The 22,988-nt window shown below is 42.6% G+C and overlaps 1 long non-coding RNA gene across 5 annotated transcripts in view; it reads left to right on the top strand.

Annotated features, from left to right (window-relative positions):
- The window catches only part of LOC104651887 (uncharacterized), a 112,557-nt gene that overhangs the window by 6,038 nt on the left and 83,531 nt on the right, over positions 1-22,988 (top strand). For 4 of the 5 annotated variants that reach the window (XR_012515758.1, XR_012515755.1, XR_012515757.1 and 1 more), the window contains exons 2-4: positions 105-230; positions 1,843-1,918; positions 8,050-8,152. This is a non-coding gene — a long non-coding RNA (uncharacterized LOC104651887). The remainder of the gene's footprint in view (positions 1-104; positions 231-1,842; positions 1,919-8,049; positions 8,153-22,988) is intronic. The other variant, XR_012515759.1, reaches the window with a different exon arrangement.

Raw genomic sequence — 22,988 nt, 5'->3', positions numbered from 1 at the left:
AGATTATTTCTAATTTAAAAAATAATCTCTCTTTTAACAAAGCTGATAGCTAATGCCTCTTGTAAGTATTCACATTGTCAAATTTGTCACTATGTTTTTTGCAGGGCAGGAAAACATGTGAGAATGGAGGCTCCCCTCTCCCTTGCAGGTAACAAAGTATCGGGGTATTCTCTGTGAAATGCTACTGAATGCAAACTGATGCTGCTGGCATTCCTCTGGGAGTTTTACTGGTAAGTAGAGCTTTCATAGTCTTCCCAATTTCAGATGACTCTAGATTGAATTTCTTTTTTCTTTTTCTTTCTTTTTTTTGAGACAGAATCTTGCTCTGTCACCCAGGCTAGAGTGCAGTAGCATGATCTCGGCTCACTGCAACCTCCACCTCCTGGGTTCAAACAGTTCTCCTGCCTCAGCCTCCTGAGTAGCTGGGACTACAGGCCCCCACCACTGTTGCCTGGCTAATTTTTGTGTTTTTAGTAGAGACGGGGTTTCACCATGTTGGCCAGGCTGGTTTTGAACTCCTGACCTAAGGTGATCCACCCACCTTGGCCTCCCAAAGTGTTGGGATTACAGGCATGAGCCACTATACCTGGCCTAGATTGGATTTCTTATCCTGCAAAGCCAAGGTGAAGTCCAGACCATGAAAAAGCAGAAAATGTATCAAGATAAATGCTACCTTATGAGCCCTAACAATAGCCCTATCAATAGCTTTCTTATAATGGAGGTTTTCAAAATGAGATGGGATTTTGTAGGGTGACCAGCAATTAAAAAGAAAGACCAGAGAGGCAAATATTGGCAGTATACATCTAAGCACTGGTCAGAAAAGAAGGAACCCAGCCCAAGAACCTGCCCAATCTGATACTAGAGTTAGGTGTATGTCTATTGTGTGCATGAGCACATCAGGCTACCAAAGCCTGATGTGATTAAGCATTGGAATCATGTAACTGGTTCTCTTATTGTAGGCCAGGAGTCAGCAGGCTTCGGTATGTGGACCGAATCTGGTCTGTCATCTATTTTTGTAAATAAAGTTTTATTGTTTATTTATTTATGTATTGTCTATCACTGCTTTTACCCTCTGATGATAGAGTTGAGTAGCTGCAACAGAAACTGTATATGACTTACAAAGTCACAAATATTTACAATCTGTTCATTTATGTATTTATTTATAAGACAAGGTCTCACTCTGTCACCCAGGCTCTAGTGCAGTGGAGTAATCACAGCTTACTGCAGCTTTGAACTCCTGGGCTCAAGCGACCGAACCACCTCATCCTCCCAAGTAGCTGGAACTACAGGTGTGCCCTGCCATGTTCAGCTAATTTTTAAATTTTTTATAGAGATGAGGTCTTACTGTGTTGCCCAGGCTGGTCTTGAACTCCTGGGCTCAAGTGATCCACCCGCCTCAGCCTCCCATAAGTTCTGGGATTACAGGCATGAGCCACTGTGCCCAGCCTATCTGGCCCTTTAAGTAAAAAGTTTATGGACCCCTCTTCTAGATTAACCAGAAAATTGCCTCAGTAGGCATGCCTGTGGAAGAGAATAACTACTTCCAGTTATATTATTTTCTTTTTTTTTCCTATATATTTAAGTCGTGCTCCTTCATCCAAGGGAAAATGAAGAAAGGGACTTTCTTTGGTTTCTGCCTGTGTTTACCTTTGCCAAGGACCTTTGTCTCACTAATCCCTCTCTGCTCTTTTCAAGGAGGGTTTCAGGTTCTGTGTTGTCACCCAAATTGTGACCTTTACAAAGCCCCGCTGATCTGCTTGGAATCTGACATGATGTGCCCTTCTCTAGATTTCGGTCTTTACTTGTAGTACTTGCTTATTTAAATTTTGTTTGTCTTTCAAGGTGCCGCTCAAGAACTACTCCCTCCAAGATGTTTTCCTGGATTTCCTCAGCCTAAAATAATCCCTCTTTTTCCTGGGTGAGTCATATCTTTTAGTTTATTCATCTCGTTTGGCTCATATTCACTGATTTACATCCATACTCATTGCTTTGTGCTTATTTGTATTCATGAGTTACATTCTCTACCAGATTTTAAATTCCTTGAGAGTAGGTACATATGTTGTTCAACTTTTTTTTTTTTTTTTTTTTTTTTGAGACAGATTCTCGCTCTGTTGCCCAGGCTGGAGTGCAGTGCACGATCTCAGCTAACTGCAACCTCCACTCCCCGGGTTCAAGCAATTCTTGTGCCTCAGCCTCCCGAGTAGCTGGGATTATGGGTGCATGCCATCAGGCCTGGCTATTTTTTTGTATTTTTAGCAGTTTCTTCACGTTGGCCAGGCTGGTTTCAAACTCCTGACCTCAAGTGATCTGCCCTTCCTTGACCTCCCAAAGTGCTGGGATTACAGGCGTGAGCCACTGTGCCTGGCCTGTTGTTCGATTTTAAATGAATTATTTTTTTCCCCATCGTCAGATGCAAAAGAGGTTCAACAGTAAAGTGAATTGGTAAGTTCTACCATGTACTTCAGATCCAATCTTTGGTTCCCCAATGTTTCCACTGAGGATTTTTCCTGTGAAATGGTGGAGTCACTTCCTTTGTCCCCAGTCATCTTTGTAGTTTCAAGCACCAAGCTATGATTTTCTATTCCATTGCTTTGATGGAGTGGCTTCCACTAGAGGGAGCTCCTTGCTATGCTATATAGTCAATTTCTTTCTCTCCAGGAGACAAAAGAAGGAAGACTTCCTCAGACAAAATGTCAAAACAATGGTAGGAAGTAGGAACTGAAAACATCTCCTGGGGTTTGACGATGTCACAGCACGAGCTGGCTCCTCAAATGCCATTTCACTTGTCATATTGTGTTTTGGTATAATTCTGGCTCACGTGCCAAGATTTCCCCCTAACCAATCTATTTCATTCATTCCATTTACATTAAATACATATTGTGCATACTTTGTGTCAAATATTGCTGTATATGCTGGGGCTTCATCTGTGAATAAAACAGACCAAGTCCCTGACTTCATGGAGCTTATATTCACATATGGGCAGCAGGCAGTAAGTGATATAAAGAGAGAAAAGATACAGTCTGGTAGGTAGGGATAAATATAAAAGAAAAAAGCAATGCAGCATCTTGTAGGCTATTGTAAGAATTTTGAATGTGGTGGGAAGCATTGGGGAATTTTGAGTAGGGGAGTGATGTGATCTGACTTATATTTTCTAAGGATTGCTGTGGTTGTTTTGTGGAAGTAAATTATAAGGGGGCAAGCTTGGGTCAGGGGAGGAACAGTGGAATTGGGGAGAAGTTGTTGGATTTTAGGTACATTTTGAAGGTAGAGCCAATTGGATTTGCTAACAGATCAGATGGAGGATACGAGAGGAATCAAGAAAAGTAGGGTCACCATATGGCATAACACTAATAGCATTGACGAAAATGTGACTGGTGCCCCCTGGAGTTCTGTAACACAGCATCTCTGTCCAAGATGATGCCAAGGCTTTTGGCCTGAATGGTCGGAAAGATAGAGTTGACACTAACTGTAATGGTGAAGACTGTCAGATGAACAGGGTTGGGAGTATATTGGAAGTTCAATTTTGGATGTGTTTAATTTGAGCTGCCAGTTAGACATCTAAGTGGGGATGTTGAATATGCTGTGGGATGTCTGAGCCTGGCATTCAGAGGAGTGGCTCAGGCCAGATATAAAGATTTTTGAGTCATAGGCATCTACATAGTATTTAAGGTATGATATGGACGAAATCACCAAGGAGTGAGAACAGTTAGAGAAGAGAAGGCGACCAAGGACCAAGCCCTGAGACATCTCAACATTTAGAGTTTAGGAACGTAAAGAGGAACAAGCAATGGAGGCTAAGAAAAAGTGGCCAGAAGGTAGTAGGAAAAGCAGAAGAGAATGGTATCCTGGAAGCCAAGGGAAGAAGATGCTTCAATGAAGAGAGAATGATCAACTGTGAAAAATACTTCCAGTTGGCCAAGTAAGATGAGGGCTGGGAATTTTTGGTAGAATTTAACAACGTAGAGGTCACTAGTAGCCTTGATAAAAGCTGTTTCAGTGGACAAAAGCTTGATGAGAATGGTTCGAAAAGGGAAGAGAAGAAAAAAAGTTGTAGACAGTATAGACAAATCTTTTGAAGATTTTTGTTTTAGAGATGAGCAGAGAAATGAGACAGTAACTCAAATGGTATGTGGGATCAAGAAAGGGTATTTTGAGTGGGAGAAATAATTGCAAGTTTGCTCTGGGAGTACTTACTGAGAGTTCAGTTCACTTGTACTTATTCACCTTCATTTCTTGGGGGTTGTACCCAGTAATCGTCAGGGAAGGCAGATATGACAGGAGGGGATGTTGCCAATAGGTTTGAGTGGAATGAACTCTAAGGGAACCCATGGATGCTCTTTAATAAAACTGAATTCAGAACCTCTGCAGTTAGCAGAACGGAGTATCTTCATGTATGGAAAAAAACTGGGGCTGTGAGGTCCAGCTATCCTTTTCACCTACATGGTGATTCTGGCCTCTTTTTCTAACTTTGGAAGATCTGGCCTCAAGTTACACTAAAGAGAGTCTAAGGATCTCCTTCCAGAAATATTATCTATTGCATGGAAGGGAGAGGAAAAGAAGTTCTTACAGGTACTGTGAAGCTGACTAAAACCCCAGGCAATGTTTCAACCAAGTGGGAAACTTGACATAAACATTCTAGCCACAGAGTCACTGGTCATTTCCCTGTTCCTTGGTGAGATGTGGCCTCAGCAGCAGAAGACAGTATGGTGCTGGGTTTGCTTCTTAGCTTTGTACTTTAGTAGTGATGGCTTTGAAAACACATGCAAATTTTACTGGGCTTCATGTAGCGTTTTGGTTTGCATTTTTTTATTTTTTATTTTTATTTTTATGTTTTTGAGACAGTCTCCCTCTTTCGCCTAGGCCGGAGTGCAGTGGTGTGATTTTGGCTCACTGCAACCTCCACCTCCTGGGTTCAAGCAGTTCTCCTGCCTCAGCTTCCCAAGCAGTTGATACTACAGGTGCCTGCTATCACGCCTGGCTAATTTTTGTACTTTTAGTGGAAGTGGAGTCTCACTATGTTGGCCAGGCTGGTCTCAAACTCCTGACCTCAAATGACATGCCTGCCTCAGCCTCCCAAAGTCCTGGGATTACAGGAGTGAGCCACTGTGCCCAGTCTCCATTTCTTTCCTATTCTTATGCCTTCAAGGCTGAGCTCATATGTTACCTGCTCCACAGAGCCTTCTTTGAGCCCCCTCTCTGGCAAGAGTCATCATTTCCTCTCTGCATCTCTAATATTTTTTTTTCTTTCTTTCTCTTAGCATATATCACACTGTGTTGTGGTTGTGTGGTTGTAAACTGAAAAGGCAGTAGAGGGTAGTGATGAGAGCGTGGGTTCTGGAGCTAGGCTGTTTGTATTCAAATGGTGGCTCTTGCAAGTTGCTTAAGCTCCCCGAGCCTCAGTTTCTTATCTGTCTCATCTCAATTTAATAATAACAATATAATAAGGGTTTCATAATAGGGATTTTGTAAAGATTAAAGAGATTAACAATGTGAAGTACTTAGAACAGTGCCCAGCACATAGTAAGTGCTTAGTGACCTTTTGTCATTTGTCTCTCTTCTCATTGAGGAATAAGACCATATTTTTGTCTTTGTACCACTAATGCATGCTGCTGGGCTTGGCAGAGAGTACTAGGTACTTAATCCATTTTTGTGTGAATGAACCAGGTTTCTAAATCAAACCAATTTAAGTTCTTATTTAATAGTTTCATAGGTATATAGCCCTTTTATGAGATCACTCATTCATTCCTGTGTACCACTCTGTGTAGTAGTTAAGAATAGGGTTGGGCGCGGTGCTCACACCTATAATCCCAGCACTTTCGGAGCCCGACACAGGCAGATCATGAGGTCAGGAGATCTAGATTATCCTGCCTAATACGGTGAAACGCCATCTCTACTAAAAATTAGCTGGCCGTGGTGGCACGCGCCTGTAATCCCAGCTACTTGGGAGGCTCAGGCAGGAGAATTGCTTGAACCCAGGAGGCAGAGGTTGCAGTGAGCCGAGATTGTGCCACTGAACTCCAGCTTGGGTGACAGAATGAGACTTGGTCTCAAAAAAAAAAAAAAAAAAAAAAAAGAAGGTTCTGGAGCCAATCACCTAGTTTGTATTGTTGCTTTGCTACTTATTTGCTGGATGAGATTAGGCATGACACTTAACATCTCAGTGCCTCAGCTCTCTCACCTGGAAAATGAGGAGAAATATAGGATGTTAAACATACAGTTTCTGAACACTCAAACGTTAACTATAAGTATTATTACTATTATTATTTGAGACGGAGTCTCGCTCTGTCACCCAGGCTGCAGCGCAGTTCATCCAGGCTGGAGTACAGTGGCACCGTCTCGGCTCACTGCAACCTCTGTCTCCTGGGTTCAAGCGATTCTCCTGCCTCTGCCTCCTGAGAAGCTGGGATTACAATTGCTTGCCACCACACCCAGCTAATTTTTTTCTGTATTTTCAGTAGAGACAGGGTTTCACCATGTTGGTCAGGCTGGTCTCAAACTCCTGACCTCGTGATCCACCCGCCTTGGCCTCCCAAAGTGTTGGGATTACAGGAGTGAGCCACGGCATCCAGCCAACTATAAGTATTATCAATCTTATCAGCAATTAAATGATTTAATGAATACCTACAATGTTCCAGGAATTGTGCTAACAATGGAGGTACAGAGATGAATAAGGCTGGGTCCCTGCTCTCAGAAAACCTACAAGCTAGTGAAGGAAACAAGTGCGATCAAATGCATATGTATGGAACCTAACAGAAGAAGGGACCAATTTAACAGGAGGGAACAGTAACAGGAAAAGGCAGGGTAGTAAGACCTTATAGAGAAGGGAAATCCTGAGCTTTGCATCTGTGGGTTGACAGTCCTGGGATATTAATGTCAAGTACACATTGAAATCCCTTTTGTGGTTCATCAGAGATGAGTTTTATAACAGATTTCTCCCATCAGATTTTCTTTTTTGTTTGTTTTGTTTCACTGAAAGCATTTACCTGGAAGATTTTCTTAATAAGACCACTTAATGAGAGACCTCCAGACAGTGATGCTCTCTGTCTCACTTGGCAGCACAGTGACTGTACTGCCATTCACCTCCCCCTCCCTCCCTTGCCTTTTGAGAGATCTGGTTGGTTTTAGGAGCACTGTTGCTGGATTCAACACTGCATCTAGACTTGAGGATTCTTTATTCACATCTGGTTTGAAAAAGAATGTTTGAATAGCTTCTGTCTGTCCTTTTTGCATGGAAAGAGAAACAGGGCTAATTGTTTTGTGGAAACTTCAATTTGCTGCTTGAGTGAATTTTATGATAAATGCATATAACCAAGACCAGTGTTGATACTACCTTCTAGTTTAGGGGCCTCAGATAAATTTTAATGCTTCTCAGGAAATATGGAATTGTCACATCAATAAATCTTGTCTGATGCCTAAAAAAAAACCTCACCCTGCATTTTGAATCCCAGATAACCTGTTCTGGGCCAACAGTGTACCATGAGGCTTTCCAAAGTGTACCAAACAGTTTTAAATAGCTTTCCTTGGGCAAAGCGCCTCTTTCCTTTTGAACTTAAGCCAGAGGGCCCTTACCAGCAGAAGACTAAATTTCAGATGCTACTGTCTGGCCCTCTCCCTCCCTTTCAATGATTTTTCTGAAAAAGTTGGCATTTAGATTGTTTCTTTCCCACCGTAACAATCAGGCAGGAGAGAAGTAGAGAATAGCATATGTTCTAAGAAAGGGCTGGGGCCCCTTTCTAGCTCACCATTTTAACAGAGGCCTCTCAGAGATGGTGGGACTGGAGCTACATTTAAGTTATTGAGATCAAAGACAAGGTGCAAGTAGATGAAAATCTTAATGTCGCTTGTCTCTCAGAAAACCAATAAAGCCACTGAAGCCTGTCTAGTTCCCCCAAGTAGTTAATGAGAACAATAGAATGTTGAGTTCCTAGTGTTCCTTTGGAGCTGATTTTGGCAGATGACAAGCAGTTTGTAAAAGGACTTATTATTCGAGTAGAGCTTTGGCTGCCTGACTTTTAAGGTTGATTATTTATTTTACATGTTGTATAACAGGAGTGTTGGGCAGTGCTCAGAAGAGGTTTTTGGGGTCAGAGATGTAAGGACGTCTCCGACTGGCTTCTCCCAACAGAACCAGATTCCAGCTGCGGAGCAAGGGGTAAGCTTGTACACACAACCCAAGCCATGGCTTTTGTCTAGCCCCTTACCACCAGACAGGCCTTCTCACCAGTTCCTTTAGGGGGAGAATATATCGAAATTTTTATCATGTCAGTAACCCAAGAAAAATATTTATCTGCGTATGTAAGTTCTCAAACTTTCATTGGTGATGTGACCTGCTTTTTAAAGAAACATTTTTAAAGACATAGTTTGGTCTTTTGCAATAAGCAAAGTGGGGTCCCTGTCAGCTCAGTAAGTAGATGCTCTGAAAGGCAGAGCTTTCAACTGGTTATAGGGAAAAATAGCTAAAAGAGGTCTTCCCTCGTTTGTGAAGAGTGTCAAGCCAAAGTTGTTCCCGCCCTTTTGTTTTCAAGGTTTAAACTGCTGTGCTTCCTGGCCAGGCATGGTGGCTCACACATGTAATCCCAGCACTTTGGGAGGCCAAGGCAGGTGGATCACTTGAGGTCAGGAGTTTGAGACCAGCCTGGATAACATGGTGAAACCCTGTGTCCACCAAAAATACAAAAAAAAAAAAAAAAAAAAAAAAAAAATAGCCAAATGTGGTAGTTCATGCCTGTAGTCCCAGCTACTCAGGAGGCTGAGACAGGAGAATCTCTTGAGCTGGGAGACAATGGTTGCAGTGAATGGAGATTATTCCACTGCACTCCATCCTGGGTTACAGAGTGAGATTCTGTCTCAAAAAATAAAATTAAAAAAAATAAATGAAGTGTTGTGCTTCCTATCTTATGCTGGGCCTTCTGGTTCAATGAGAGATTGAGGTGAATGGTAGACATCTTGGAGACAGTGAATGAAGGATGATCCTCTCCCTCCTATTCTAAACTTTAAAAGTATGCTGAACCAGGGCCTATGAGATACTGAGATATTTTTTTTGAGATGGAATCTTGCTATGTCGCCGAAGCTGGACTTGAATTCCTGGGCTGAGGCAATCCTCCTGCTTCAGCCTCCCAAGTAGCTGGGACTACAGGTGCTTGACACCATCAGATAGGTTTGATAAATAGAAACTTAGTTGTGTCTCCTGTTTTTTATGGGAACCTAATGTATGAGAGAGTTCTGTGTACAAAGGCTACAAGCCAGCATTTGTGTCCAGTGTCATCAGTAAAATGGGAAGTAGCAGAAGGAGATGATAGGTGCCTAGGAAGAGATTTCATGAGCTGTTCAGTACATTTTGGATGCTTTATGATATTTGGAATATGTGTGTCCTTAGGAGAGATAGCCTCTACACTTGAAGTTACTATTTCATGGCAAACCATTCTCCTTCAGAGACAAAGTTTTGTTGAAGAGAGTCTTGGGAAACATCCTTGTAGAGTTTGTGTCTCTAAAAGGAACTATACATTGTGGGTGTGAGTAGCTTAATTTCTTGCATGAAGTTTCTGGTATCCTAAATGGAACACTGCTTTGGTTCCTGTATTAGTCAGGACAGGCTAGGCTGATACAGTGACAAATAACAAAGGTTTATATGTTGCTCAAATAATATTTGATATAGAGTGGTTGGCCCTCTTCTATCTTGTAGCCATGCCATCTGGAACAGATGACATCCAAGGACACCATAGCAAAGAAAAGGAGAACTGGAAGCCCATGTGCCTTAATCTCCTCATCCGAGAGGTGGCATAGAACTTCCACATACATTTCATTGGCAAGAACTTATCACCTAGCCCCAGTCTAACCACAAGGAAGACTGGAATATGTAGAAGCATACCTAGTAGATTTTATGTCTATTAATAATCTCTGCTATACCCCCTCAGTACCAAGTGACCACTAACTTCCCACCCTACTCACCAGGAATGTATAGCTGGTAATGATTTTCTAATTCTGTAAGAGTCTAGATTGTGAACATCAGACCACCTCTTCAGTCTAATAGACAGTGCTTGTTTTACCTAAGGCGAGGAGGCAGCACAGGCAGTACTCACTGGTTTGTCAGTTACAGTCCTTTTCCTCTCTCATTACTCACCATGAAACACACGTTGTCCCTTCTACTTCTGTCCCAAGCGTCATACTCATAAGAACATAGGAAGTGCCCCCAGATCAAATAGGAGTTCTTAAATAGAAAGATATTTGTTCTCTATGAGGTTGACCTTACAAGAATGAGGCAGGCTGTATCTAATTCTGTAGGGACTCTTAATATCTCATGGTTGTGTCACCATAAATTAATTCCTGATAAACCTTCTAACAAGGCTAAGTGAACAGAATTTCCCAGTGTCCTGAGAGAAGGAAAATTAATGTGATCTTTCTCCCAGGAGAAGGCTGACCAGTGGAGCCTTTTCCAGATTTCTCATTAGAAGTAAAAACCAAATTCCCAGAAGGAACCTGAGCGGTAAAAAGTGGTTGACTGCTCCTGACCTGACTCATAGTGTTTAACCGAACCATACCACTAGAGTATACTAGTGTTTGTGTATGTACATGCATACATACATGCAGACATTCACACACAATCCTATGGTAGTTGGTGACTTTGGATGCCCAGCTCTTGCAACAATTTCCTGCTGTCATTCTTTTCCCTTTGAATCTCAGGGGTGAGCAAACTAAAGAAATACTATCATCTTACTGCCTTTAGTATCTTCCGTAGAAAAGGAGTGGCTGGAGTCAGTGTAGATCAACCCAAGCAGTACAAATCTGCCAGAATTGCAGCCCAGCTTCCTTGCCTCCAGCATGTGTACCTTTCTGAAGGGTAGGCCCTTAGGCCAGATGTAAGTTTTCTGCTCTGTGATAACTGTTTGATTTGGCTTAGAAGCATGAAAGGTGCAGAAATGTAAGATGGGTAAAGGGGCTACATCTGAAATAGAGCCATGATGATTAGTTCTCCCTTTCCTTCCTTTGGCTTCATTGCTGTATTCCATGTGGGTCTTGATATCTTGAATCTGGATGAGATACCCAAATAGTCAGTCCTTGAATATAAATCATATCCTTGTATAGAATCACTGCCAAACTCAGTATGGTTAAAAGATTTTTAACACCCAGCTGCAGCATTCACTCTGGTTGGAATTTACTATGTAAATTTATTTTACATATGTAAGTATCATATCCTTTATAATACATTCTTAATTGTTGCTCAGTTCTTCCAGATAGAATTCCTTTAAAAAATTCCTTATGTAATCTTTTAATCCTAGCTGGAAAACATCACTCGACAGTTGCTGTTTATACAGGCATACCTCGTTTTATTGTGCCTGGCTTTATTGTACTTTGAAGATATTGTGTTTTTCACAAATGGAAGGTTTGTGACAACTCTGTGTTGAGCAAGTCTGTTGGCACCATTTTCTCAACAGCATGTGCTTACTTTGTCTCTGTCTCACATTTTGGTAATTCTCTCAGTATTTCAAACTTTTTTATTATGATTATATCTGTTATGGTGAGCTGTGATCAGTGATCTTTGACGTTACCACTGTAATTATTTTGGGGTGCCACAAACTGTGCCCAGATAAGACAGTGAACTTAATTGATAAGTGTTTATGTATTCAGACTGTTCCACTGACTGGCCCTTCTCCAAACTCTCTCCTTCTCCTTGGGCCTCCCTATTCCCTGAAATACAACAATATTGATATTAAGCCAATTAATAACCCAATGATTTCTAAGTGTTTAAGTGAAAGGAAAAGTCACATATCTTTCACCTTAAATCAAAATCTAGAAATGACTAAGCTAAGTGAGGAAGGCATGTCAAAAGCCCAGCGAGGCCTCTTGTGCCAGTTAGCCAAGTTGTGAATGCAAAGGAAAAGTTCTTGAAGGAAATTAAAGTGTGGTTCCAATGAGCATGTGAATGATAAGAAAGTGAACAGCCTTATTGCCAATATAAAGAAAGTTTTAGTGGTTTGGATAGAAGATCAGATGTTTCCTTAAGCCATGATATTCCCTTATGCCAAAGCCTGCCTAATCCAGAGCTAGGCCCTAACTCTCTTCGAGTCTATGAAGGCTGAGAGAGATGAGGAAGCTGCCGAAGAAAAGTGTGAAGCTAGCAGAGATTGGTTTATGAGGTTTAAGGAAAGAAACTGTCTCGATAACACGAAAGTACAAAGTGGAGAAGCAAGTGCTGATGGAGAAGCTGCAGCAAGTTATCCAGAAGTTTAACCAAGATCATCGATAAAAGTAGCTGCACTAGACAACAGCTTTTCCATGTAGACAAAACAGCCTTATATTAGAAAGAGATGGCATCTAGGATTTTTTTTTTTTTTTTTTTGAGACGGAGTCTCACTGTGTTGCTCAGGCTGGAGTACAGTGGCACCATCTCAGCTCACTGCAACCTCCACCTCCAGGGTTCAAGCAATTCTTCTGCCTCAGCCTCCTGAGTAGCTGGGATTACAGGTGCCCGCCACCGCACCAGGCTAATTTTTATACATTTTAGTAGAGATAGAGTTTCACCATGTTGGCCAGGCTGGTCTTGATCTCCAGACCTCAAGTGATCCACCTGCCTTGGCCTCCCAAAGTGCTGAGATTAAAGGTGTGAGCCACCACGCTGGGCCAGCATCTAGGATTTTAATAGCTGGAGAGGAGAAGTCAGTGCCTGGCTTCAAAGCTTCAAAGGACAATCTGACTCTCTTGTTAGGAGCTAATGCAGCTGGTGCCTTTAGATTGAAGCCAGTGTTTCATTTATCATTCTGAAAAATCCTAGGGTCCTTAAGAATTATGCCAAATTCTGATCGTGTTCTATAAATGGAACAACAAAGCCTGGATGACAGCGTGTCTATTTACAGCATGGTTTTCTGAATATGTTAAGCCCACTGTTGAGACCTATTCCTCAGAAAATAGTATTATTTTAAAAATATTACGGCTCATTAGCAATGCACTTAATCACCCAAGAGCTTGGATGGCTATGTCCCAGGAGATTAATGTTGTTCTCATGTCTGCTAACACAACATCCATTCTGTTGCCGATGGATAGACTTTCAAGTCCTATTTTTTAAAAAACTACATTTTGTAAGGGTGCCATAGAGCTATTTCTTTGATAGATCTAGGTAAAGGAAACTGAAAATCTTCTGGAAAGGATTCATCATTCTAAATCCCATTAAGAACACTTGTGATTAATAGGAGGAAGTCAAAATACCAACATGGCCTGTAATCAGAGCACTTTGGGAGGCCAAGGCAGGTGGATCACTTGAGGTCAGGAGTTCAAGACCAGCCTAGCCAACATGGTGAAATCCCGTCTCTACTAGGAATATAAAAAATTAGCCAGGTGTGGTGGTGGGCACCTGTAATCCCAGTTACTCAGTAGGCTGAGGCAGGAGAATCTCTTGAACCTAGAAGGTGGAGGTTGCAGTGAGCTGAGATTGTGCCACCGCACTCCAGCCTGGGCAGCACAGTGAGACTCCATCTCAAAACAAAAAATAAAACAAACAAACAAGAAAACCAACCAACATTAACAGGAGAGTTGAGAAGTCTGATATGCTTCGCATCTGTGTCCCCACCCAAATCTCATGTTGAATTGTAATCCTCAGTGTTGGAGCTAGGGCCTGGAGGAAGGTGGTTGGATAACGGGGGTGGTTTCTTATGCTTTAATACCACCGCCCTTAGTTGCTGTCATCACATTCTTGTGAGATCTAGTTGTTTAAAAGTGTGGATCACCTCCTCCCCCCTCTCTTTTTCCTACTATGGCCATGTGAAATGACTTGCTCTTCCTTCACCATCTACCATGATTGGAAGCTTCCTGAGGCTTCTCCAGAGGCTGATGCTGCCATGCTTCTTGTATACCCTGCAGTACCATGAGCCAAGTAAACCTCTTTTGTTTAGAAATTACCCAGTCTCAGGCATTTCTTTATAGCAATGCAAGAATGGGCTAATGCAAAGTTGATTCCAACCTTCATGGACAACTTTGAGGGATTCAAGATTTCAGTGGAAGAAGTCACTGCAGATGTGGTGGAAATAGCAAGAGAACTAGAATTAGAAGTGGAGCCTGAAGATAGGATTGAATTGCTGCAATCTCATGATAAAACTTGAACAGATGAGTATTGCTTCTTATAGATGAGCAAAGAAAGTGGATTTTTGAGGTGGAATTTTACTCCTGGTGAGAATGCTGTGAACATTGTTGAAATGACAACAAAGGATGTAGAATATGACATAAAGTTAGTTGATAAAGCAGTGGCAGGGTTTGAGAGGACTGACTCTAATTTTGAAAGAAGTTTCACTGTGAGTAAAATGCTATCAAAAAGCATTGCATGCTATAAAGAAATCTTTTGGGCCAATCATGGTGGCTCATGCCTGTAATTTTAGCACTTTGGGAGACTGAAACAGGTGGATTGCCTGAACTCAGGAATTCCAGACCAGCCTGGGCAACACGGTGAAACCCCATCTCTACTAAAATACAAAAAATCAGCCAGGCGTGGTGGCAGGCACCTGTAATCCCAACTACTCAGGAGGCTGAGGCATGAGAATTACATGAACCCAGGAGGTAGAAATTACAGAGAGCCGAGATCCTGCCACTGTACTCCAGACTGTGAAACTCTGTCTTTAAAAAAAAAAAAAAAGTGAAACTCTGTCTCAAAAAAAAAAAAAAAAAAGAAAAGAAAAAAACCTTTTGGAAAGGAAGAATCAATTGATGTGGCAAACTTCATTGTTGTCTTATTTTAAGAAATTGCCCCAGCTACCCCAGCCTTCAGCAACCACTACCCTGATCAGTTTGGAACCATCAACATCAAGTCAAGACCTTCCACCAGCAAAAGGCTTATGACATGCTGAAGGCTCAAATGAGCATCAGTATTTTTTTTTAGCAATAAAGTATCTTAAATTAAGGCTTTTTTTAGACACAATGCTATTGCACAATTAAAACACTGTAGTATAGTATAAACATGACTTTAATATTCACTGGGAAACCAAAATATATGTGTGACTCACTTCATTACAATATTCACTTTGTTACAATTGTCTGGAACCCAATCCACAACATCTTCAAGGTATGCCTATATTTCCCCTTTCATTACCAGTAACAAAATTTTAATTCTTCAATTTCTCATTTTCCTGTCTTCCTCTTCTATTTCAGTCTCTGCCGTTGGTTGCCACTTTCTTTGCTAAGTTTCCTTCCCTTTCTCAATATAAAATCCTAAGCTTTATTCCCTTTTCTGTATCTTTAATTTGATGTATTTTTTGTGGTTTCTAGCAAAACTTTTAAGTGACTGAAGATACATAACTCTGAGCCGGTTAGAATCTTTTAGACTTAAGTGATCTCTCCAAGGAGTTCAAAGTAATTCACCTTAAAAATTAAACTTTTCCACTGTAGTTCTTCATTTATCATCTCCAAATATCTGGAGACTAGGTAGGGGTGACTTTTACCCTTCCTATTTTAAGAATGGACAAATCGAGATTCAGGGATGATAAATAACTTTTCCATCATCATTATCCTGCTGGTTCTTTGATATCCAGACAAAAGTAATGAAATGATGACCTGTGAATTCTGCATTATTACCTCCTTCACTGGCTAAAAATGACACTGAGACAGGCTGAGGGAGACTGCTGTGCATTGTATGGGGGTGAATGATCTGGCAGAGGCAGAACTCTGTACTTAGGTGTCCTTAAAAGGCAGGAACCCCAGCATCTAAACAATCATCCTTTGATATCCTCTGTCTGACTGGGCCTTTGGCATCTGGCCCAGCCCTCCCAGCAGAACTCCTTACCTACAAAGTATGGGGATGCAGTGGGCATTTAGCTGCCAAGAATGTTATAGACAATAGAAATAGAGAAATTTCAAGTATTCCTTCCTAGAGTAACAAGTGACAGCTTAGGATAGTAGGGAGAATTGTCAGCGACCATGCAGGGTAGGCATGTCTGCCGGGGGTCTCTCGACCTGCAAGAGGGTCCCAATACCTGGAAGAGAGAGTGCGTGGAAGAAAGGGAGACAGAAAGCGAGGCGTCTGGAGGGCTGGATAGACCATGCCTAAGCAGCGAATTTTATTTTTCAAAGGCCAGGAATAAATACACTTTCTTTGCTCTGGTTTACGTCATTGCAAGAGGAAATGCAAATGTATACCTTACATGGCCTATACAATAGAGAAGTCAGATACACAATCAGTGGCTGTAAAAAGTAACAGAATTTCTTGTGATCACAAAGCTTGTTTACATCCAGACATTATTCCTCATTTTTCCTCAGGTATTTCTGGTTTGATCTTGTTTTAGAACTGAGATGTGAAAAGGTTTTCTGGTTTTGCTCATCAGAATATATTTTAACCAGATTCTCCTTTGTCTGCTCCTGACTCAACTTATCTCAACTCCCCCATTCAGGAGTCTCTGAGTCAGGGATCAAAGCCATCCCGTATGCTGGCATTTGCTTTGCAAATATCCCCACAGTTAAACCATTATCTAGGGTACAAGGCAGTCAGGCAAGTAAAGAAAAGGTTAAAGCTATACTTAAAGAGTCATAAAGATTAAAAGCAGAAACTGGTTGCTGGTAGGGAGTCACTCGGTCTAGCAGCACCGCATAGTTTTAGGCCCAAATGATATCGTGGTTGATATTAGACACTGATCATTCATCTTTAAGTTCATTTTTCCCGATAGCTCGACTGCCTCCAGTAGGAAACTGTGTTTGGGATCAAACTCACCGTATAGTGAGACCCACGCCTTTTGGGGGTCTCACACGGGAATGTTCCCCACAGAGAATGGCCTTCTCTATAGATTACCAGATGAGTTAGTGACTATGAAAGTGGTTTCTAAAGTAGCAAAAATATGAAAGACATGATGGTTATTGCTGTGACATTATAAATTGCATGTGTTACCTGGTGCAATGGTGGCTTACGCTTGTAATGCCAACACTTTGGGAGGCTGAGGTGGGTAGATCACGAGGTCAGGAGTTCGAGACCATCCTGGCGAACATGGTGAAACCCCGTCTCTACTAAAAATACACAAATTAGCTGGGCATGGTGGCACATGCCTGTAATCCCAGCTACTTGGGAGGCTGAGGCAGGAGAATCACTTGAACCAGGGAGGCGGAGGTTGCAGTGAGCTGAGATTGTGCCATTGCACTCCAGCCTGGCGACAGAGTGAGACTCCATCTCAATAAATAAATAAATAAATAAATAGCATGTGTTGTTTTTCTCCCGAGGTTTGTAAGGAAGACCACAGAGATCTCAAGTATTATTACAATCATGAAACCCAAATTCACCTCAGTTTACTCCTGATTAGGATATTTTCTATGTCATTGGGTTTCCCTCAGCATCTGCCTATGCCTGATAAATCACATTTTCCTTTTTTTTTTTTTTTTTTTTTTTGAAGATGGAATCTCACTCCAGTACCCAGGCTGGAGTGCAATGGTACGATCTTGGCTCACTGCAACCTCTGCCTCCTGGGTTCGAGTGATTCTTCTGCCTCAGCCTCCTGAGGAGCTGGGATTACAGGTGCCCACCACCACATCTAGCTAGTTTTTATCTGTTTAGTAGAGACAGGGTTTCATCATATTTGCCAGGCTGGTCTCGAACTCCTGACTTCAGGTGATCCACCCACCTCGGCCTCCCAAAGTGCTGGGAGTACAGATGTGAGCCACCACACCTGGCCAAAACCACATTTTCAATTTCCTCAATGCTTACAATTCCGTAAGGCACAATGTAGAGATGCTCCTCTGTGGAGGTTAGAGCAAATTCCCCAGGCTAGTGTTACCCCTGCTTTGTTAGCACTTATTTCATTTTCTGAAAGAAGAATCTGGTGTGGCTTCATCTTTATTCCTAATTGTTCCTCCCAATTTTCTGTCACTCAATGCCTTCGGCGCTCTAGAGAGTTGAGTGGGGGGCAGGGGGCTTGAGGCATGGCCTGATCCCAGGCTGATCTTCTATAGCACAGCATTTCTCCTGTGCCTCTGGCACCCTCTGCTCTCTGAAAATCTGCTCCAAATCTGGATGGAAGAAACAGTCGCAAACTCCCTCAAACACGCAGAGGTAGCCTTACAGCCTTAAAGGTCTGTTACTCTCCAGACCTTTTCTAGTGCCTTGTTTATAACATAGCTCTAAAGCAGGCGTCCCTAAACTACGGCCCTCAGGCTGCATGCGGCCCCCTAAGGCCATTTATCCGGCCCCCCACCGCACTTCAGGAAGAGGCACCTCTTTCATTGGTGGTCAGTGAGAGGAGCACAGTATGTGGCAGCCCTCCAACGGTCTCAAACTGAGAAAGGAAGTGCCTGCTGAAGGCCTGAAATCCTGAGAGGAGACAGGAAAACAAAATAGCATAACATAATGAAGGATGTGATTGAGATTACCCTGAGTAAGGTGGAAAAAGGTTTCAGTAGGCTGAGAAATCTGGTGGACACGTAATATAAATATGTATATTTCACATGTCATGAAAATACTGTTTAAAAATTTTGGCATTTAAGGGGTAAGGTTCCCTTACCTGTACACATCCAATTATTTCTAAGTCTGCTGTAACTCACCTAAACCAGAATTATGAGCGTTTCCTATAGTGACAATATAATGTGGTTTTGTTTGTTTGTTTGTTTTTGACACAGAGTTTTGCTTTTTTCACCCAGGCTGGAGTGCAGTGGCGCAGTCTCAACTTACTGCAACCTCCACCTCCCGGGTTCAAGCAATTCTCCTGCCTCAGCCTCCAAAGTAGCTGGGATTACAGGGACCCGCCACCATGCCTGGCTAATTTTGTATTTTTTAGTAGAGACAGAGTTTCTCCATGTTGGTCAGGCTGGTCTTGAACTCCCCACCTCAGGTGATCTGCCCACCTCAGCCTCCCAAAGTGCTGGGATTACAGGCATGAGCCACCGTGCCCAGCCTATAATGCTTTTTTTATAGTAAGGATTTTCTGTGAGAGTGATTCAGGCATTGCATAAGAATGTGATTGGAATGCTGAATTCATTCATACTCTGATTTGGTACTTATATAGAAGTGTTAGCCAGGTGTGGTGGCTCACACCTATAATCCTAGCTCTTTGGGAGGCTGAGATGGGTGGATTGCCTGAGCTCAGGCGTTCAAGACCAGCCTACGCAACATGGTGAAATCCTCTCTATACTAAAATATAAAAAATTAGCAGGGTGTGGTGGTGCATAGCTGTAGTCCCAGCTACTCAGGAGGCTGAGGCACAAGAATCACTTGAGAGGCAGAGAGGTTGCAGTGAGCTGAGATTGTGCCACTACACTCCATCCAGCCTGGGTGACACAGCAAAACTCTGCGTCAAAAAAAAAAGAAAGAAAAGAAAAAGTGTCACATTTCAGACTTCATTCAAGGCTCTCTCAACCACACATAGGCTTTTCCTTACATTTCTTTCATTGCCCCAGGAGTTGCTTTTGATCCTGCGTGGAAGCCTGAGCTGTTGGGGAGTGCATCTCTGGACTGGAGGTCTCAAACAGGAAGTGACTTCAGTCTTCAGGGAAGTCACTGCCCTGTTGTTGCCTGGATTCACGTTCAGTATACCGATCAACTAACCAGCCCAATGCATTTGTCACTGCCTCTGAGTCAAGCCTGGGCAGGGCACAGAGGCTGGTGTATAGATTCTACTCTTGTGGTCTGTCCCGTTCGCAAGGCCGCAGGCTTTCTGACGGGCTGTTGTGAACTGGCAGGCACTGGGCGGGAGGTGACGCTGGTTGCACCAGAGGTTTCTGCTGCTGTTATATGCTTCTGCAATTACCTCCCTTCTTTTGTTTGCAGATTCATACTTTGGCCACACATCTTTGCCAGCAGGAAGGTCTGTTTTATTCACTCCTCACTGACTGCCCCCCACCCCCGCTCCATGACAGAGAGTATGATTGACTTGGCTCAAAGCAAAGAAGCAGCAAGGCTGCAGAGCCCATAAAGCAGTCAGAAACATGTCTCACTTAGCCCTTGTAACTGTGATGTCTTGGCTTGGCCATTTGCCACCCTTCCCTGTTCTGGCCCTTAACATGCTTCACTGAGGGGTGGTCGCTGATTGCGAAATTTTGTACATCCTTCTTTGAGGATGATTGTTATGGCTATAGAACTATGAAACAGGGCACTAAAACGTGGCAGAGCACTGGACTTAGAGTTAGGAAACCTGGTCCTGATCCTAACCAGGTTCTGGTCCTGAATCAGCTGTGGATTGCTGTGTGATCTTAAATCTCTTCCTCATCTGCCGGAGTGGGAAGGGGGCGATGCTTGTACTAGTCAATCCCTGAGATCGAAACATTAAATCTTCCATTTTCTTTCTTGTTCAGACAGACAGAAATGTATTAGTTTATTTCCTAGAGTGTCTTCTCTTTTTCTTTGTATCCGCATCTTCTTTCACTGGAACCTCTCATCTATTTCATTTTAAAGCTGCCCTGAGAATTTGGGAAGATTGTATAGAGGTGCCTAGGTTCTAGGAGTTTTTATTTTGGAACTGATGTAGGGAATTCAAGATTAATAGAGTTATTGTGGTTCCATCTGGAATTTTAATCACTGAATCACAGGGAGAGCAGCCAAGCTAACCATACATGATGCAGTTAGATTTGGAACTAGACATCTCTGCCTCAGTTCTCTGCTGCAAGTAACTGGGGTGGGAGCAGAAGGAATATGCTATCCCATCACCTCCTGTCATTAGCACTCCCCAGAAAAAGCAGGGGAGAGACTGAAAAGGGTGTGGTAGCAAACTTGGACAAGGATACCAGACAAGTGGCAGACTTTATGAAATGCCCACTGTTTGGCAAATGAGCCAGGCATTGTGGAACAGGGAGACCAAGGACAACTTTCTGCAAACAAACCCTGCCTGTTCTTGCTTTTGGGCCTATATCAAGTTTTCTCCAGTTGGCATGCCCTCCTTCTCCTTCTAGCTTATTCAAAGTTCGACCCATCCAGCAAATTCCATCTCTTCTATTTAAGTTCAGCAAACCTTTATTGAGGACTACCCAATGACCCAGCCCTCTTTTAAGGATACAGAGGAATAAAAACTTAGTGCCTGGCCTCTGGCTGACAGTACTATATTGTCCTGCTTGGGTCACTGTTGTTTCATGTATGTTTCTTTTTCCTCTGCAGCTGAACTGTAAGCTCTGGAGGGCAAATTGTGTTTTGAGGGGTCCCACAACCACCCCAAGTTGGGTGATTTACTAGAAAGACTCATAAGACTCAATAGCAGGTTTTACTTATAGCTAAGGCTTATTACACCAAAGGATACAGAACAAAAGCAGCAGGAAAAATACACATTGAGTAGGCACAGGCTTTCAGGTCTATCCAGGGCTGCACAAGAGCCCTTAGCCACTTAAACTACAGTTATGTAGTTTGTAGAGCAAACTACAGGGACACCTGTGAAATGTCTCTGTCTAGGAAAGCCTACCCAAATCTCAGAGTCTCTGAGGTTTTGTGAAATGACACTGAGGATCCCAACGTCAAAACCAGGTACATCATGCATCTTGCCAAAACAATCCAGAGAAGTCCTGACAAGCAGATACAGATACCCCGTTGCTCTGGATGTATAAAATGACATCAAGACATCATCAGTTAGTGACATAAAGAACATCTGAGGGCTGTATTCCCAGAGGTAGGCCTAGGGGAAATCATAATTCTAGGCTCCCCTGGAGATGTGCAAGGACTGATCAATTAGAGCTTCTGTGTTAACCCTTTCTTCAATGCTGTGTCTTATACATTTCATATATCCCCTCAGAGTGCTTAGCACAGACAGATCTTCTCTAAGCCCAAGACTCATATATTTCACTATCTCTTCTCATGTTCAGTCCCATAGACATCAACACCTCAACATATGCAAATATGAACTAGATTCCCCCTTTATCCCACTCTTCTCCATCTTAGTAACTGTCAACATCATTCACTCTGTTGCTCAAGCCCCCAAATCTTTGTGTTTTCATTGAGTCTCCTCTCCCCCTTACCTCCCACAACCAATCAGGAATTTCTTTTGATTCTAACTTTGAAGCATATTCCCAAATGTGATCTCTCATTCTCTCAACCACCCTAGTATAAACCCTCATCATCTTTCATCTGGACCACTTGCCTCCTAAATGTTTCAGTTTGCCTCCTCTCTAACCTGTTCTCCACTCACCATCAAGAATGATCCTTCAAAATAATGTACATCAGACTGTGTCATTTCCAGCCACTCACAACTTCCAATTGCTTGTTAGTATGCTTGAAATAAAACTGAAACATTTTACTCTTCCACTCATTGTGCTCTAGCCTAAGACCTAGTGAATGTGTGTGTTTCCTCCTCACATGACATTCCATCTTCCAGGACTGTTCTTCCTCTAGTGCTTTAAATGCCTGCATCCTTTTTTTTTTTTTTTTTTTTTTTTTTTTTAAGATGGAGTTTCGCTCTTGTTACCCAGGCTAGAGTTCAATGGCGCGATCTTGGCTCACCGCAACCTCCGCCTCCTGGGTTCAGGAAATTCTCCTGCCTCAGCCTCTGAGTAGCTGGGATTACAGGCACGCGCCACCACGCCCAGCTGATTTTTTGTATTTTTTTTTTTTTTTAGTAGAGACGGGGTTTCACCATGTTGACCAGGATGGTCTCGATCTCTTGACCTTGTGATCCACCCGCCTCGGCCTCCCAAAGTGCTGGGATTACAGGCTTGAGCCACCGCGCCCGGCCAGCGGATCCTTTGCCTTTCAGTGTCACCTTCACTATCAGCCCCTCATGGAGACTTTCTCTGAAACCCTAGCTAAGGTAGCCCTGCTCCTCTCCTCACCTGAAATCATGATTGTTTATTTGTTTATGTATTTGTTGTCACTCCACACTGATTAGACTATAAACTCACAAGAGAAGACCTTTGTCTCTCATTCATAATGATATCTTTGGCACCTAGCACTATGCCAAATTTAGAGTAGGCTTCCAATAAATATTTGTTAATGAATATAATTGTTTGTTTATTTATTAATTTGAGACAGTCTCACTCCGTCACCCAGGCTGGAGTGCAATGGTGCAATCTCAGCTCACTGCAGCCTCTGCCTCCGGGTTTAAGTGATTCTCCTGCCTCAGCCT

Source organism: Saimiri boliviensis, chromosome X (assembly GCF_048565385.1).
Source record: "Saimiri boliviensis isolate mSaiBol1 chromosome X, mSaiBol1.pri, whole genome shotgun sequence".
NCBI lineage: Eukaryota > Metazoa > Chordata > Mammalia > Primates > Cebidae > Saimiri > Saimiri boliviensis.
Note: the sequence above shows the minus strand (reverse complement) of the source record. Positions and strands in the feature narration are given on the sequence as shown.